Source organism: Cyprinodon tularosa, unplaced genomic scaffold (assembly GCF_016077235.1).
Source record: "Cyprinodon tularosa strain WSP-4 unplaced genomic scaffold, ASM1607723v1 ctg1015, whole genome shotgun sequence".
NCBI classification, from domain to species: domain Eukaryota; kingdom Metazoa; phylum Chordata; class Actinopteri; order Cyprinodontiformes; family Cyprinodontidae; genus Cyprinodon; species Cyprinodon tularosa.
The window spans coordinates 90,001-109,070 of NW_024037800.1; the positions used below are offsets into that span (position 1 = coordinate 90,001).

At 50.5% G+C, this 19,070-nt stretch overlaps 1 protein-coding gene across 1 annotated transcript in view; it reads left to right on the forward strand.

Moving 5' to 3' along the window:
* Window positions 1–19,070, forward strand: part of LOC119778911 — a 47,635-nt gene that overhangs the window by 3,691 nt on the left and 24,874 nt on the right. The gene's annotated exons all lie outside the window — the stretch shown is intronic.

A 19,070-nucleotide genomic window follows, 5' to 3' on the forward strand; every position in this document is an offset into this window, starting at 1 on the left:
GGAGGATGGATGGATGGATGGATGGAGGATAGGTGGATGGATGGATGATGGTTGGATGGATGGATGGAGGATAGGTGGATGGATGGATGATGGTTGGATGGATGGATGGATGGATGGATGGATGTATGGTTACCAACCAGTAAGGGAGCCCCTGCAGGCTGTTAATGGGTCAAATCATCTGTTCCTCAGACTAAATATTCTCTCTGCTAACAGGCAGAAAAATGTCACCTCCAGTTTATCAAAATAAAAGCACTTCCTGCTGTGTTGAACACAATCAATAAAAGGTGGTTTACTGAATGCTGGTTCAGAGGAGGATGTTCAGGTGTGTAATCAGGATGTGGCTCTTAATCCAGAGAGCAAGGACTGCTCCATATCCTGGAGAACTGCATGCTAACGGGTCTCTGCACCTAAAAAAGGATGTTGATTCACCCAGGATGTCTACACTAACAGATGTTATTTCTGTTATTTTTACTGGAACACAGTTCTGCATTAATATTTCTATCTCTCTAACTATTTTATAGAGATTTTTTGCAGCTCAGAACAGTTTTATGTGATGAGAGCATTCCACCATTAGAACAGTTAAAGGTTTGAATTCCTGAAATGCAGTGAAGATTAGACAGCAAACACTGGTTGGGAAGCAGCAGAGAGCACTAGAAGCTTTGGTTTGTCTGTTTAAAGTGTAGATATGTTCCCTCTCCTCGGCCTCTGAGCCCTGACCCGCACCATAACACTGCCTCCACTCTGCTTCACTGCTCAGAGGAGATGCCTGTATAACCTGTATATATATATATATATATATATATATATATATATATATATATATATATATATATATATATATATATATATATATATATATATATATATATATATATATATATAATATATCCATCATCTTTTTAAGAAGTCTGATGTCACCTCTCGGAAGAGGCTATTGCGTTTGTTGGACTCCGCCCCCAGGACGAGCGAATTACCTGGCTGGACATGGCGACATTTGGAAGAATAGATGCTTTTGACTTCAACACGGAGCAATGGAGCAGGCACGCCGAAAGGCTGAATTTTTACTTTGTTGGCAATGGCATTACTGACGATGATAAGAAGAGAGTCATACTTTTAACTAAATGCAGGCCGTTTGTTTATGGAGTGCTTTGTGACTTAATTGCACCAGCCGCCCCTGCGGACATATCCTGTACTGATTTAGCAGCCAAGCTACAGGACCAATACGAACCAAAGAACAATGTAATTGTAGAAAGTTTTAAGTTTCAGTTAAGGCTTTAGCCTTACAGCCCCCAAAAGACATAAACAAAGTGGCACCACGTTATCAGTCTAGCAAGGCTATAAAGGGGCCTAACACCAAAACGGCAACATCTCAGGCACTGCGCTGCTATAGATGTGGTGAGGCCCACAGGCCTGAGAGCTGTCGGTTCAAAGCTGTAGAGTGCCACTACTGCAGTAAGCGGGGCCACATCGCCTTCTGGTGTCGCAAAAAGGAACGTGACAGCCAGAGCCCTATGCCTGGCTGGGGCCATGCAATTACTGAGCATCCGAATGTACAGGCCGACAGTTGAGAAGAAGACATCACACTTGTCCTTGCAGTGACAGAGAAAGCACCCAGCCAGATGATTATTCCTTTAAGAATCAATGACATAGAGACACGTTTGGAGGTTGACACTGGGGCGTCCCGCACCGTCATATCAGAAAAGACATTTTTAAGGCTGCATGCACAAACTCCCTCACTGGTCTTGGAACCATGCAACATTTCTCTCAGATCATACACCGGCCAGCACATCCGATTGAAGGGGGCTACTGCAGTTACAGTCTCTTACAAATGGAGCTCATACCACCTTATTGCACTTGTGGTGGCCGGTGGGGGTTCCAATCAGCTGGGACGTGACTGGATCAAAACTCTGGCCTGCGCTGCTGAGTGAGCTCCATCTGGTGTCTGATTACTCCCTTCCAGGGGTGCCGGCCACAGAGCTGTGTTTGATGAGGGGCTGGGGAAATTAAAAGGCACAAAAATAACCATCAATGTGGATGACACTGTGCCCCCACGTTTCTGCAAAGCACAGCCGGTTCCACTGGCCTTGCAAAAAAAGGTTGAGACAGAGTTGACTTGGCTAATGGACGGTGAATGTGGCGTCTCGAGTGTAGCACTACCCACTCCCAGGCATCGACAAGCTATTCGCCAAGCTGGCTGGCGGAGTCTGCTTCTCCAAGTTAGATATGTCCCATGCCTACCAGCAGCTGGTGTTAGCTGAAGACTCCCGAAAACTGGTGACAATCAATAACCACCGTGGCTTGTTCCAATATACGCGCCTTCCATTTGGTGTGTCATCTGCATGTGCCATTTTTCAGAGGTTTAATGGAAGGTTTGCTGGCAGGAATAGACAATGTTGCTGTTTACTTGGACGACATACTCTTGATGGGTGTCACCCAGGCCCAACACCTGCGCACCCTGGAGCTAGTGCTGTCTCAACTACAGGAAGCTGGGCTTCGACTAAAACGGTCCAAGTGCGTCTTCATGGCCCCGGAGGTGGAGTATCTGGGCCATAAGATTTCAGTGAGGGGGCAACAGCCCCTGGAAAAGAAGGTCCAGGCAATCAAAGATGCCCCGAAGCCATAGAATGTCAGTGAGCTCCGAGCATACCTGGGCATGCTCAACTATTACGGCCGTTTCCTTCCAGACTTGGCCTCTGTGCTCACCCCTCTGCATGCTTTGCTCCAGGCAGGAGTTAAGTGAGAGTGGATTGCTGCACATGACAAGGCATTCAAGAAATCAAAGGCCATTCTGACATCAGAGTTTCTGCTGGCTCACTATAACCCTGCTCTACCGCTGGTGATTGCTGCTGATGCTTCGCCCTTTGGCCTTGGCCCGGTGCTGTCACACAAATACCAACATGGATCTGAACGGCCAGTGTGCTTTGCTTCCAGAGCCCTCGCTCCAGCCGAAAGGAAGTACAAGGTGGAAAATGAGGCCTTGGTTTTGACTTATGCTTTTAAGAAATTCCACCAGTTTGTCTATGGGCACAGATTTACAATCCAAACAGACCACAAGCCTCTCCTCGGGTTTCTCTGGGAGCTGAAAAACATACAAACCATAGCCTCCGCACGCCTGCAGAGGTGGGCTCTCCTCCTGATGCAATACCAATACACCCTGACCTACAAACCTGGGGGCGCAGATTGCGCATGCAGAAGGGTTGAGTAGGCTTCCAAGGCACCAGATCCCCTGACTCCCCCAGAGCTTGTGTGTCTGATGCAGCAGCTTCAGACAGCGCCCATAACCATTGGACAGCTAAAGGACTGGACCCGACGGGACCCCCTGTTGGCCCAGATATGCCAATTTGTGACGGCAGGTTGGCCTCCGACATGCCTGGCCAGTGAGATGTTGCCATATTTCAAAGGCGTGATGAGCTTACTGTGGAGGACGGAGTACTGTAATGGGGGCTCCGGGTCATAATTCCTGCCCGGGGATATGGAGGAAGAGCTGCATGAGGCTCACCTTGGGGCGTTGCGGATGAAAGCTGTAGCATGGGCGTAAATGTGGTGGCCGGGGCTGGATGTGGCCTTAAAAGAGCTAGTGAAATCCTGCACTGCTTTTCAGCAACTCTAGACCACTTCCCCGGCGGCGCCCATGTGTCCATAGGAGTGGCCTGGAAAGTCTTGAACACGCCTACACATTGATTACGCCTGCCCCTTTTTAGGCAAAATGCTCCTGGTGCTGGTTGACTCCCACTCCCAGTGGCTGGAAGTGTTTCTAGTGAAGTCTACCACTTCGACCTCTACGGTGGACCTCTACGGCGATGTTTTCAGCACACATGGGCTCCCACACATTGTTGTGTCAGATAACGGTTCTGTGTTCACCAGCTCTGAATTTGAGTTTCTGAAGGTGAATGGTGTTCGCCACCTGACCTCCAACCCCTATCATCCGTCCTCAAATGGACTGGTGGAGAGGACAGTCCAAACGCTCAAGAAATCTTTGAAGAAAATGGCAGGGGGGACGCTAAGGGCCAGGCTTGCAAGATTCTTGGCGACATATCGGTTCCCTCTGTATGCCACCACTGGGCAGTCTCTAGCAGAGATGCTGTTCAGTCGGTCTGTGCGCACCAGATGGCACCTGTTGTGGCCAGACATTCAATCAAAGGTCTGCTGTGTTCAGGAGACGATTGTGGCTAACTCCAGAAGGAATACTGTCATTCGAGACCTACCACTCAGGGCCGCTGTGTGGTTCAGAAACTTTTCTGGTAGGGAAAAGTGGCTGCCGGGCACAGTGATCGACACGGCGGGGCCCCTGTCTTACAGGTTGGAGGTAGCAGGGAACATGTGGCGTAGGCATGTCGACCACCTGCTAAGCACATTTCTCCTCAAGCCAGACAGGACTGGGAGCCAGAGAGCAGTGGGCCAGCCCAATTCTGCTCCTCAGGCAGACTCTGCTGTAGAGCTCTCGGATGCTGACGGGGTGCCAGGCCCAGAGTCGGAAGAAGCAGATGATGCTGAGGCTGCTGTTGTGCCCTGGAGATCTTCCAGAGTGAGGAAAGCACCTTCTTGTTTAAATTTGTAGATTTAGTTAGGGCAGAGGGCAAGAAGGGGGCAGAATAATCTGCAAGAGTGTGGGCAGTCAATCCCGCACTCTCAGTTAGTGAAAGTTAACCTATTCTGTTATTCAGTGGTTATAGCTATATACATATATAAGGACAAAAAACAAAACAAAAAAAACTTTGGGGGTTCTGGTCTGGACTATCGGGGGGAGAGATGTTTTAACTGGGGGGTTTTGTGTTAAGAGCTTCTTTCCCTGTGTGTGTGTGTGCTGAGCAAGGGGGGGTTATGTGAACCGGAAGTTCAATAAAGAAGCTGCCGACGTGCTTCGACGCGTTGGAACAAAGTGAAGGGCTCCATTGTCTTATTAAGAAGTTCGACTGAAAATTAAGTTCTATCTGCAGTTTTCTGCAGTTCTATCAAAACCAGAGGGATGACTGGGATCCTCTGTCTATGGCTTCTGGCTGCAAAGCCATAGAAGATGCAGCTGACCTGAGTCTGATCTGAGAACAGCTCAGTCAGCCATGACTGTGAGCCATGAATGACATGTTGGTGTAAATGCAAAGCTTGGGGCACAGTGCACCTCCTTTAAAACTATTCCCACAGTGAGACTCCTGTCAGGAAGGATCATTTTGGTTGCTGATGGAGCCCATCATGTCCATCTTGAATCTGTGCACAAAAATCAAACATTCACATGTTAATTTATTCTTTTTTCCATTAATTTCAAAGAAAAGGGTGACTCACCTTCCACTTTCCACAGCTAACCATCCATTTTTCTCCTGAGTGTTTTATGTCCGTCTGTCTGTCAGAGCTCAGAGGAAGTGTTTGCCTTACTTTCCTTCAGTCTCAGTTTTTCCACTTATTAGTGAATCGTTTTAGCACCTTTCAATATAAGGGAATCTCTGCGACTTCGGAGGAAAAAAAACTGACTTCAGCTCTTCCAGGCTGAGCATCTGCTTTGTGGCTTCCTGTTTGCAGGATGTTTCTGGGTGTAGGTTGGCATTCAAAATGCAGGTACTTGTGCAACAGCTCTACGTGATAATAATCTGGGTTTATGCAACAACACTTTATAAAATGTGACAACTCCTTGGTCACAACCCAAAAGAATTAGCAGTTTTAGTCTGAATGTAGAAGATAGACTAACTGACAACTTATGGTGTCCTTCCAAGTTTGCCTGCATGATATCAGAACAATAGATCCATTTTGGTTAAAGCTCAGACTGAAAGGTATGGTTTTCACTAAATATGTATCATGGGCTTGTTCCACTGATCCTATCCAGAGTCAGTGACTGTGTCAGGGCTTAGAAATGTGGAACCAGAATTTGAAGCAGAAAGATGTGATTCACAAAAATGTTTATTAATTTACGTCAGATCTGCGACTGAGCAACTAGGGCATCAAAGGCTGGAATCTCTTTAGAGGCAAAACTCAGGTTAGTGACCAGATAAATCTGACAGAGGGCACTTACGAGCGTGTGAATAATTATCCTGGTTTTAGAGTTCATTCTGCGCCCAGAAGAAGGAGTAAAATCCAGCCAGATAGCTAACAGCAGCAGGTGCAGCGCGCCACCCAGAGAGTTCCAGGAGCCGGAGCCTGAAGACTGGCTGACGAGCAGATTCAAGAGGATGAAGAAAGGTAGGAGTTTCCAGAAAAAGCAGTCCAAGCCAGTTTCCTAACCCTAGCTGGAGTTAGCAAACCTGGAAGTTACAACAGGCTTGACCCGAGACAAATAAAACGTAGGATATATCCTCAGCATGAGGGAGCTGGAGGCGGACGGTCACCAGGTTCACCACTTTAGTGATGGGGAACTGCTCGGTAAAATGAGGTGCCAACTTCCTAACAAACTCTTTCGCCTTCCCAGTATAAGGGTGCCGGAAATCTCTGACGGTTAGCGGCTTTGGCTTGACTAACCAATGAATGTGAAACGGCTTTTCGCTGGCACCAGATAAACAGGCCAACAGAACCTTAAAATCTCTTTCCTGAACAGTGAACACCGGTGGCTGAAAACCAAACAACATAAAACAGAGAGAAACGAGTGGTGGTAGAGGGGGCAGAATTACTAGCATGTTCAACCCAAGGAAGTTGACTGGCCCACTTAGTGGGTTTAGACTCACGCAGAATGCATATCTTAGTCTCCATGTCCTGGTTGGCTATCTCTGTCTGACCGTCCGTTTGGGGGGGGGTCCGTCTGTCTGATGACAGACGGACAGAGATCCCCAACAGAGAGCAGAATTCTCTCCAGGACTGAGAACAAAACTGAGGATCCCTGTCAGAGGGAGATCATTAAGGCGGAGCAACTCACGAGTGAGGATCTCCTCCATTTCGTTCTTTGATTGAAAACCAAATTTATTTCAGAGGGAAAAAGAAAATACATAAAACATCAGAATAAAATAACCTGAAGACCAAAAAGCAGTTGAAACACAATGTTTTGTTGACAAATTTAATAGTTTTCCATTTGTTATTTTTCCTCGTTTCATAAACCAACCTTTCACTATTCTGTGTTTCTCCTCATGCACCACTGCCATTCATTGGTTTATTGATATATGAAACTAATATAATAAAAAACATAACGCAAATAGTGAGAAGCTCCTTTTGATCACGATGACAACTAATTGTTAAAGCGCTACAGGCTTCATGGGCTGGACTGGCCAATATGGCAGAGTCTGGTACCGCGTGTTGGCTGTTCCTCACTGCATCACAGACTGGATGGACGGCCATGAGATATTATACAACCATCAGCTTCATGCTGAGTCACTGGCCGGGACAGAGTCTATAAAATGCCATCGTAGGCAAGTCAATACCTGGATTTCTGTGAACTTTCATATTCATCACATTATAAAAATCAGAATGTTAAATATACAAGTTGGCCAATAAATCTATAATTTTCTTTTCCTGTTCCTGTAACAGTGTAGTTGATGAGGTTAGATGTTCCACTGAAGCTGCTCTGATAAGGATAAATGGTCAAAAGTTCTACCAGACTGATAACTTCCTGTATTATTATGACGCAATCAGCTTCTAGTTAAATGATCTTGGTACCTTCATGTTGTTTTTTCCCTTGTTGCTCTATTCTGCTTTGCTCCGCCCTGTGATTATTAGCTCTTAGCCACCTGTTCCTGCAGCTGTTTAAGCCTCTGGAGCCCAGCCTTTGGTGGCAGATTAGTCAAGCTTCTCAGCGAGACTAACTAGCAGTCCTGTTTGGTTCTGCCGGTTCCTGATCTGTTTCTGCCCTTGGACTTCTGAGATTTCAACCGCCCATGTTAGCTCTCTTTGCCTGTTCTGTGTTTTCTGTACCGTGACCTGAATTCCTCTTGCTGCCGACCTGTGACCTATCTTCTCACCACGGCTTGAAAACCTTCCTGGATGTTTCATTTCCCACGCATGGGAAAACTCAGGTTACCGATCTCCTTGGTGATCTTAGGCCTCCACTCCAGGACCTTCATGGTTAACATGTTACCGATCTCCTTGGTGATCTCAGGCCCCCACTCCAGCACCTTCATGGTTAACATGTTACCGATCTCCTTGGTGATCTCAGGCCTCCACTCCAGCCCCTTCATGGTTACCAGGTTACCGATCTCCTTGGTGATCTTAGGCCTCCACTCCAGCTCCTTCACGGTTACCAGGTTACCGATCTCCTTGGTGATCTCAGGCCCCCACTCCAGCACCTTCATGGTTAACATGTTACCGATCTCCTTGGTGATCTCAGGCCTCCACTCCAGCACCTTCATGGTTACCAGGTTACCGATCTCCTTGGTGATCTTAGGCCTCCACTCCAGCTCCTTCACGGTTACCAGGTTACCGATCTCCTTGGTGATCTCAGGCCTCCACTCCAGCTCCTTCATGGTTACCAGGTTACCGATCTCCTTGGTGATCGTAGGCCTCCACTCCAGCTCCTTCACGGTTACCAGGATACCGATCTCCTTGGTGATCTTAGGCCTCCACTCCAGCTCCTTCACGGTTACCAGGTTACCGATCTCCTTGGTGATCTCAGGCCTCCACTCCAGCACCTTCATGGTTACCAGGTTACCGATCTCCTTGGTGATCGTAGGCCTCCACTCCAGCTCCTTCACGGTTACCAGGATACCGATCTCCTTGGTGATCTTAGGCCTCCACTCCAGCTCCTTCGTGGTTACCAGGTTACCTATCTCCTTGGTGATCTCAGGCCTCCACTCCAGCTCCTTCATGGTTACCAGGATACCGATCTCCTTGGTGATCTCAGGCCTCCACTCCAGCACCTTCATGGTTACCAGGTTACCGATCTCCTTGGTGATCTCAGGCCTCCACTCCAGCTCCTTCATGGTTACCAGGTTACCGATCTCCTTGGTGATCTTAGGCCTCCACTCCAGCTCCTTCACGGTTACCAGGTTACCGATCTCCTTGGTGATCTCAGGCCTCCACTCCAGCTCCTTCATGGTTACCAGGTTACCGATCTCCTTGGTGATCTCAGGCCTCCACTCCAGCACCTTCATGGTTACCAGGTTACCGATCTCCTTGGTGATCGTAGGCCTCCACTCCAGCTCCTTCACGGTTACCAGGATACCGATCTCCTTGGTGATCTCAGGCCTCCACTCCAGCACCTTCATGGTTACCAGGTTACCGATCTCCTTGGTGATCGTAGGCCTCCACTCCAGCTCCTTCACGGTTACCAGGATACCGATCTCCTTGGTGATCTTAGGCCTCCACTCCAGCTCCTTCGTGGTTACCAGGTTACCTATCTCCTTGGTGATCTCAGGCCTCCACTCCAGCTCCTTCATGGTTACCAGGATACCGATCTCCTTGGTGATCTCAGGCCTCCACTCCAGCACCTTCATGGTTACCAGGTTACCGATCTCCTTGGTGATCTCAGGCCTCCACTCCAGCTCCTTCATGGTTACCAGGTTACCGATCTCCTTGGTGATCTTAGGCCTCCACTCCAGCTCCTTCACGGTTACCAGGATACCGATCTCCTTGGTGATCTTAGGCCTCCACTCCAGCTCCTTCATGGTTACCAGGTTACCAATCTCCTTGGTGATCTTTTGCCTCCACTCCAGCACCTTCATTGTTACCAGGTTACCAATCTCCTTGGTGATCTTAGGCCTCCACTCCAGCTCCTTCATGGTTACCAGGATACCGATCTCCTTGGTGATCTCAGGCCTCCACTCCAGCTCCTTCATGGTTACCAGGATACCGATCTCCTTGGTGATTTCAGGCTTCCACTCCAGCTCCTTCATGGTTACCAGGTTACCGATCTCCTTGGTGATCTTAGGCCTCCACTCCAGCTCCTTCGTGGTTACCAGGATACCAATCTCCTTGGTGATCTTAGGCCTCCACTCCAGCTCCTTCATGGTTACCAGGTTGCCAATCTCCTTGGTGATCTTTTGCCTCCACTCCAGCACCTTCATTGTTACCAGGTTACCAATCTCCTTGGTGATCTTAGGCCTCCACTCCAGCTCCTTCATGGTTACCAGGTTACCAATCTCCTTGGTGATCTTTTGCCTCCACTCCAGCACCTTCATTGTTACCAGGTTACCGATCGCCTTGGTGATCTCAGGCCTCCACTCCAGCACCTTCATGGTTACCAGGTTACCGATCTCCTTGGTGATCTCAGGCCTCCACTCCAGCTCCTTCCAGGTTACCGATCTCCTTGGTGATCTTAGGCCTCCACTCCAGCACCTTCATCGTTACCAGGTTACCGATCTCCTTGGTGATCTCAGGCCTCCACTCCAGCTCCTTCCAGGTTACCGATCTCCTTGGTGATCTCAGGCCTCCACTCCAGCACCTTCATGGTTACCAGGTTACCGATCTCCTTGGTGATCTCAGGCCTCCACTCCAGCACCTTCATGGTTACCAGGTTACCGATCTCCTTGGTGATCTCAGGCCTCCACTCCAGCTCCTTCATGGTTACCAGGTTACCGATCTCCTTGGTGATCTCAGGCCTCCACTCCAGCACCTTCATGGTTACCAGGATACCGATCTCCTTGGTGATCTTAGGCCTCCACTCCAGCTCCTTCATGGTTACCAGGTTACCAATCTCCTTGGTGATCTCAGACCTCCACTCCAGCACCTTCATGGTTACCAGGTTACCGATCTCCTTGGTGATCTCAGGCCTCCACTCCAGCTCCTTCATGGTTACCAGGTTACCGATCTCCTTGGTGATCTCAGGCCTCCACTCCAGCACCTTCATGGTTACCAGGATACCGATCTCCTTGGTGATCTTAGGCCTCCACTCCAGCACCTTCATGGTTACCAGGTTACCGATCTCCTTGGTGATCTTAGGCCTCCACTCCAGCACCTTCATGGTTAACATGTTACCGATCTCCTTGGTGATCTCAGGCCTCCACTCCAGCACCTTCATGGTTACCAGGATACCGATCTCCTTGGTGATCTCAGGCCTCCACTCCAGCTCCTTCCAGGTTACCAGGTTACCGATCTCCTTGGTGATCTCAGGCCTCCACTCCAGCTCCTTCATGTTTACCAGGTTACCGATCTCCTTGGTGATCTCAGGCCTCCACTCCAGAACCTTCATGGTTACCAGGATACCGATCTCCTTGGTGATCTTAGGCCTCCACTCCAGCACCTTCATGGTTACCAGGTTACCGATTTCCTTGGTGATCTCAGGCCTCCACTCCAGCTCCTTCATGGTTACCAGGTTACCGATCTCCTTGGTGATCTTAGGCCTCCACTCCAGCTCCTTCATGGTTACCAGGTTACCGATCTCCTTGGTGATCTTAGGCCTCCACTCCAGCTCCTTCATGGTTACCAGGGTACCAATCTCCTTGGTGATCTTTTGCCTCCACTCCAGCACCTTCATTGTTACCAGGTTACCAATCTCCTTGGTGATCTTAGGCCTCCACTCCAGCTCCTTCATGGTTACCAGGATACCGATCTCCTTGGTGATCTCAGGCCTCCACTCCAGCTCCTTCATGGTTACCAGGATACCGATCTCCTTGGTGATTTCAGGCCTCCACTCCAGCTCCTTCACGGTTACCAGGTTACCGATCTCCTTGGTGATCTTAGGCCTCCACTCCAGCTCCTTCGTGGTTACCAGGATACCGATCTCCTTGGTGATCTTAGGCCTCCACTCCAGCTCCTTCATGGTTACCAGGTTGCCAATCTCCTTGGTGATCTTTTGCCTCCACTCCAGCACCTTCATTGTTACCAGGTTACCAATCTCCTTGGTGATCTTAGGCCTCCACTCCAGCTCCTTCATGGTTACCAGGTTACCAATCTCCTTGGTGATCTTTTGCCTCCACTCCAGCACCTTCATTGTTACCAGGTTACCGATCGCCTTGGTGATCTCAGGCCTCCACTCCAGCACCTTCATGGTTACCAGGTTACCGATCTCCTTGGTGATCTCAGGCCTCCACTCCAGCTCCTTCCAGGTTACCGATCTCCTTGGTGATCTTAGGCCTCCACTCCAGCACCTTCATCGTTACCAGGTTACCGATCTCCTTGGTGATCTCAGGCCTCCACTCCAGCTCCTTCCAGGTTACCGATCTCCTTGGTGATCTCAGGCCTCCACTCCAGCACCTTCATGGTTACCAGGTTACCGATCTCCTTGGTGATCTCAGGCCTCCACTCCAGCACCTTCATGGTTACCAGGTTACCGATCTCCTTGGTGATCTCAGGCCTCCACTCCAGCTCCTTCATGGTTACCAGGTTACCGATCTCCTTGGTGATCTCAGGCCTCCACTCCAGCACCTTCATGGTTACCAGGTTACCGATCTCCTTGGTGATCGTAGGCCTCCACTCCAGCTCCTTCACGGTTACCAGGATACCGATCTCCTTGGTGATCTTAGGCCTCCACTCCAGCTCCTTCGTGGTTACCAGGTTACCTATCTCCTTGGTGATCTCAGGCCTCCACTCCAGCTCCTTCATGGTTACCAGGTTACCGATCTCCTTGGTGATCTTAGGCCTCCACTCCAGCTCCTTCACGGTTACCAGGTTACCGATCTCCTTGGTGATCTCAGGCCTCCACTCCAGCTCCTTCATGGTTACCAGGTTACCGATCTCCTTGGTGATCTCAGGCCTCCACTCCAGCACCTTCATGGTTACCAGGTTACCGATCTCCTTGGTGATCGTAGGCCTCCACTCCAGCTCCTTCACGGTTACCAGGATACCGATCTCCTTGGTGATCTTAGGCCTCCACTCCAGCTCCTTCGTGGTTACCAGGTTACCTATCTCCTTGGTGATCTCAGGCCTCCACTCCAGCTCCTTCATGGTTACCAGGATACCGATCTCCTTGGTGATCTCAGGCCTCCACTCCAGCTCCTTCATGGTTACCAGGATACCGATCTCCTTGGTGATTTCAGGCCTCCACTCCAGCTCCTTCATGGTTACCAGGTTACCGATCTCCTTGGTGATCTTAGGCCTCCACTCCAGCTCCTTCCTGGTTACCAGGATACCGATCTCCTTGGTGATCTTAGGCCTCCACTCCAGCTCCTTCATGGTTACCAGGTTACCAATCTCCTTGGTGATCTTTTGCCTCCACTCCAGCACCTTCATTGTTACCAGGTTACCAATCTCCTTGGTGATCTTAGGCCTCCACTCCAGCTCCTTCATGGTTACCAGGATACCGATCTCCTTGGTGATCTTAGGCCTCCACTCCAGCTCCTTCGTGGTTACCAGGTTACCTATCTCCTTGGTGATCTCAGGCCTCCACTCCAGCTCCTTCATGGTTACCAGGATACCGATCTCCTTGGTGATCTCAGGCCTCCACTCCAGCTCCTTCATGGTTACCAGGATACCGATCTCCTTGGTGATTTCAGGCCTCCACTCCAGCTCCTTCATGGTTACCAGGTTACCGATCTCCTTGGTGATCTTAGGCCTCCACTCCAGCTCCTTCCTGGTTACCAGGATACCGATCTCCTTGGTGATCTTAGGCCTCCACTCCAGCTCCTTCATGGTTACCAGGTTACCAATCTCCTTGGTGATCTTTTGCCTCCACTCCAGCACCTTCATTGTTACCAGGTTACCAATCTCCTTGGTGATCTTAGGCCTCCACTCCAGCTCCTTCATGGTTACCAGGATACCGATCTCCTTGGTGATCTCAGGCCTCCACTCCAGCTCCTTCATGGTTACCAGGATACCGATCTCCTTGGTGATTTCAGGCTTCCACTCCAGCTCCTTCATGGTTACCAGGTTGCCAATCTCCTTGGTGATCTTTTGCCTCCACTCCAGCACCTTCATTGTTACCAGGTTACCAATCTCCTTGGTGATCTTAGGCCTCCACTCCAGCTCCTTCATGGTTACCAGGTTACCAATCTCCTTGGTGATCTTTTGCCTCCACTCCAGCACCTTCATTGTTACCAGGTTACCGATCGCCTTGGTGATCTCAGGCCTCCACTCCAGCACCTTCATGGTTACCAGGTTACCGATCTCCTTGGTGATCTCAGGCCTCCACTCCAGCTCCTTCCAGGTTACCGATCTCCTTGGTGATCTTAGGCCTCCACTCCAGCACCTTCATCGTTACCAGGTTACCGATCTCCTTGGTGATCTCAGGCCTCCACTCCAGCTCCTTCCAGGTTACCGATCTCCTTGGTGATCTCAGGCCTCCACTCCAGCACCTTCATGGTTACCAGGTTACCGATCTCCTTGGTGATCTCAGGCCTCCACTCCAGCACCTTCATGGTTACCAGGTTACCGATCTCCTTGGTGATCTCAGGCCTCCACTCCAGCTCCTTCATGGTTACCAGGTTACCGATCTCCTTGGTGATCTCAGGCCTCCACTCCAGCACCTTCATGGTTACCAGGATACCGATCTCCTTGGTGATCTTAGGCCTCCACTCCAGCTCCTTCATGGTTACCAGGTTACCAATCTCCTTGGTGATCTCAGACCTCCACTCCAGCACCTTCATGGTTACCAGGTTACCGATCTCCTTGGTGATCTCAGGCCTCCACTCCAGCTCCTTCATGGTTACCAGGTTACCGATCTCCTTGGTGATCTCAGGCCTCCACTCCAGCACCTTCATGGTTACCAGGATACCGATCTCCTTGGTGATCTTAGGCCTCCACTCCAGCACCTTCATGGTTACCAGGTTACCGATCTCCTTGGTGATCTTAGGCCTCCACTCCAGCACCTTCATGGTTAACATGTTACCGATCTCCTTGGTGATCTCAGGCCTCCACTCCAGCTCCTTCATGGTTACCAGGATACCGATCTCCTTGGTGATCTCAGGCCTCCACTCCAGCTCCTTCGAGGTTACCAGGTTACCGATCTCCTTGGTGATCTCAGGCCTCCACTCCAGCTCCTTCATGGTTACCAGGTTACCGATCTCCTTGGTGATCTCAGGCCTCCACTCCAGAACCTTCATGGTTACCAGGATACCGATCTCCTTGGTGATCTTAGGCCTCCACTCCAGCACCTTCATGGTTACCAGGTTACCGATTTCCTTGGTGATCTCAGGCCTCCACTCCAGCTCCTTCATGGTTACCAGGTTACCGATCTCCTTGGTGATCTTAGGCCTCCACTCCAGCTCCTTCATGGTTACCAGGTTACCGATCCCCTTGGTGATCTTAGGCCTCCACTCCAGCTCCTTCATGGTTACCAGGTTACCAATCTCCTTGGTGATCTTTTGCCTCCACTCCAGCACCTTCATTGTTACCAGGTTACCAATCTCCTTGGTGATCTTAGGCCTCCACTCCAGCTCCTTCATGGTTACCAGGATACCGATCTCCTTGGTGATCTCAGGCCTCCACTCCAGCTCCTTCATGGTTACCAGGATACCGATCTCCTTGGTGATTTCAGGCCTCCACTCCAGCTCCTTCATGGTTACCAGGTTACCGATCTCCTTGGTGATCTTAGGCCTCCACTCCAGCTCCTTCGTGGTTACCAGGATACCGATCTCCTTGATGATCTTAGGCCTCCACTCCAGCTCCTTCATGGTTACCAGGTTGCCAATCTCCTTGGTGATCTTTTGCCTCCACTCCAGCACCTTCATTGTTACCAGGTTACCAATCTCCTTGGTGATCTTAGGCCTCCACTCCAGCTCCTTCATGGTTACCAGGTTACCAATCTCCTTGGTGATCTTTTGCCTCCACTCCAGCACCTTCATTGTTACCAGGTTACCGATCGCCTTGGTGATCTCAGGCCTCCACTCCAGCACCTTCATGGTTACCAGGTTACCGATCTCCTTGGTGATCTCAGGCCTCCACTCCAGCTCCTTCCAGGTTACCGATCTCCTTGGTGATCTTAGGCCTCCACTCCAGCACCTTCATCGTTACCAGGTTACCGATCTCCTTGGTGATCTCAGGCCTCCACTCCAGCTCCTTCCAGGTTACCGATCTCCTTGGTGATCTCAGGCCTCCACTCCAGCACCTTCATGGTTACCAGGTTACCGATCTCCTTGGTGATCTCAGGCCTCCACTCCAGCACCTTCATGGTTACCAGGTTACCGATCTCCTTGGTGATCTCAGGCCTCCACTCCAGCTCCTTCATGGTTACCAGGTTACCGATCTCCTTGGTGATCTCAGGCCTCCACTCCAGCACCTTCATGGTTACCAGGATACCGATCTCCTTGGTGATCTTAGGCCTCCACTCCAGCTCCTTCATGGTTACCAGGTTACCAATCTCCTTGGTGATCTCAGACCTCCACTCCAGCACCTTCATGGTTACCAGGTTACCGATCTCCTTGGTGATCTCAGGCCTCCACTCCAGCTCCTTCATGGTTACCAGGTTACCGATCTCCTTGGTGATCTCAGGCCTCCACTCCAGCACCTTCATGGTTACCAGGATACCGATCTCCTTGGTGATCTTAGGCCTCCACTCCAGCACCTTCATGGTTACCAGGTTACCGATCTCCTTGGTGATCTTAGGCCTCCACTCCAGCACCTTCATGGTTAACATGTTACCGATCTCCTTGGTGATCTCAGGCCTCCACTCCAGAACCTTCATGGTTACCAGGATACCGATCTCCTTGGTGATTTCAGGCCTCCACTCCAGCTCCTTCGTGGTTACCAGGTTACCTATCTCCTTGGTGATCTCAGGCCTCCACTCCAGCTCCTTCATGGTTACCAGGATACCGATCTCCTTGGTGATCTCAGGCCTCCACTCCAGCTCCTTCATGGTTACCAGGATACCGATCTCCTTGGTGATTTCAGGCCTCCACTCCAGCTCCTTCATGGTTACCAGGTTACCGATCTCCTTGGTGATCTTAGGCCTCCACTCCAGCTCCTTCGTGGTTACCAGGATACCGATCTCCTTGGTGATCTTAGGCCTCCACTCCAGCTCCTTCATGGTTACCAGGTTACCAATCTCCTTGGTGATCTTTTGCCTCCACTCCAGCACCTTGATTGTTACCAGGTTACCAATCTCCTTGGTGATCTTAGGCCTCCACTCCAGCTCCTTCATGGTTACCAGGATACCGATCTCCTTGGTGATCTCAGGCCTCCACTCCAGCTCCTTCATGGTTACCAGGATACCGATCTCCTTGGTGATTTCAGGCCTCCACTCCAGCTCCTTCATGGTTACCAGGTTACCAATCTCCTTGGTGATCTTTTGCCTCCACTCCAGCACCTTCATTGTTACCAGGTTACCGATCGCCTTGGTGATCTCAGGCCTCCACTCCAGCACCTTCATGGTTACCAGGTTACCGATCTCCTTGGTGATCTCAGGCCTCCACTCCAGCTCCTTCCAGGTTACCGATCTCCTTGGTGATCTCAGGCCTCCACTCCAGCACCTTCATCGTTACCAGGTTACCGATCTCCTTGGTGATCTCAGGCCTCCACTCCAGCACCTTCATGGTTACCAGGTTACCGATCTCCTTGGTGATCTCAGGCCTCCACTCCAGCTCCTTCATGGTTACCAGGTTACCGATCTCCTTGGTGATCTCAGGCCTCCACTCCAGCACCTTCATGGTTACCAGGTTACCGATCTCCTTGGTGATCTCAGGCCTCCACTCCAGCTCCTTCATGGTTACCAGGTTACCGATCTCCTTGGTGATCTCAGGCCTCCACTCCAGCACCTTCATGGTTACCAGGATACCGATCTCCTTGGTGATCTTAGGCCTCCACTCCAGCTCCTTCATGGTTACCAGGTTACCAATCTCCTTGGTGATCTCAGACCTCCACTCCAGCACCTTCATGGTTACCAGGTTACCGATCTCCTTGGTGATCTCAGGCCTCCACTCCAGCTCCTTCATGGTTACCAGGTTACCGATCTCCTTGGTGATCTCAGGCCTCCACTCCAGCACCTTCATGGTTACCAGGATACCGATCTCCTTGGTGATCTTAGGCCTCCACTCCAGCACCTTCATGGTTACCAGGTTACCGATCTCCTTGGTGATCTTAGGCCTCCACTCCAGCACCTTCATGGTTAACATGTTACCGATCTCCTTGGTGATCTCAGGCCTCCACTCCAGAACCTTCATGGTTACCAGGATACCGATCTCCTTGGTGATTTCAGGCCTCCACTCCAGCTCCTTCGTGGTTACCAGGTTACCTATCTCCTTGGTGATCTCAGGCCTCCACTCCAGCTCCTTCATGGTTACCAGGATACCGATCTCCTTGGTGATCTCAGGCCTCCACTCCAGCTCCTTCATGGTTACCAGGATACCGATCTCCTTGGTGATTTCAGGCCTCCACTCCAGCTCCTTCATGGTTACCAGGTTACCGATCTCCTTGGTGATCTTAGGCCTCCACTCCAGCTCCTTCGTGGTTACCAGGATACCGATCTCCTTGGTGATCTTAGGCCTCCACTCCAGCTCCTTCATGGTTACCAGGTTACCAATCTCCTTGGTGATCTTTTGCCTCCACTCCAGCACCTTGATTGTTACCAGGTTACCAATCTCCTTGGTGATCTTAGGCCTCCACTCCAGCTCCTTCATGGTTACCAGGATACCGATCTCCTTGGTGATCTCAGGCCTCCACTCCAGCTCCTTCATGGTTACAAGGATACCGATCTCCTTGGTGATTTCAGGCCTCCACTCCAGCTCCTTCATGGTTACCAGGTTACCAATCTCCTTGGTGATCTTTTGCCTCCACTCCAGCACCTTCATTGTTACCAGGTTACCGATCGCCTTGGTGATCTCAGGCCTCCACTCCAGCACCTTCATGGTTACCAGGTTACCGATCTCCTTGGTGATCTCAGGCCTCCACTCCAGCTCCTTCCAGGTTACAGATCTCCTTGGTGATCTTAGGCCTCCACTCCAGCACCTTCATCGTTACCAGGTTACCGATCTCCTTGGTGATCTCAGGCCTCCACTCCAGCTCCTTCCAGGTTACCGATCTCCTTGGTGATCTCAGGCCTCCACTCCAGCACCTTCATGGTTACCAGGTTACCGATCTCCTTGGTGATCTCAGGCCTCCACTCCAGCACCTTCATGGTTACCAGGTTACCGATCTCCTTGGTGATCTCAGGCCTCCACTCCAGCTCCTTCATGGTTACCAGGTTACCGATCTCCTTGGTGATCTCAGGCCTCCACTCCAGCACCTTCATGGTTACCAGGATACCGATCTCCTTGGTGATCTTAGGCCTCCACTCCAGCTCCTTCATGGTTACCAGGTTACCAATCTCCTTGGTGATCTCAGACCTCCACTCCAGCACCTTCATGGTTACCAGGTTACCG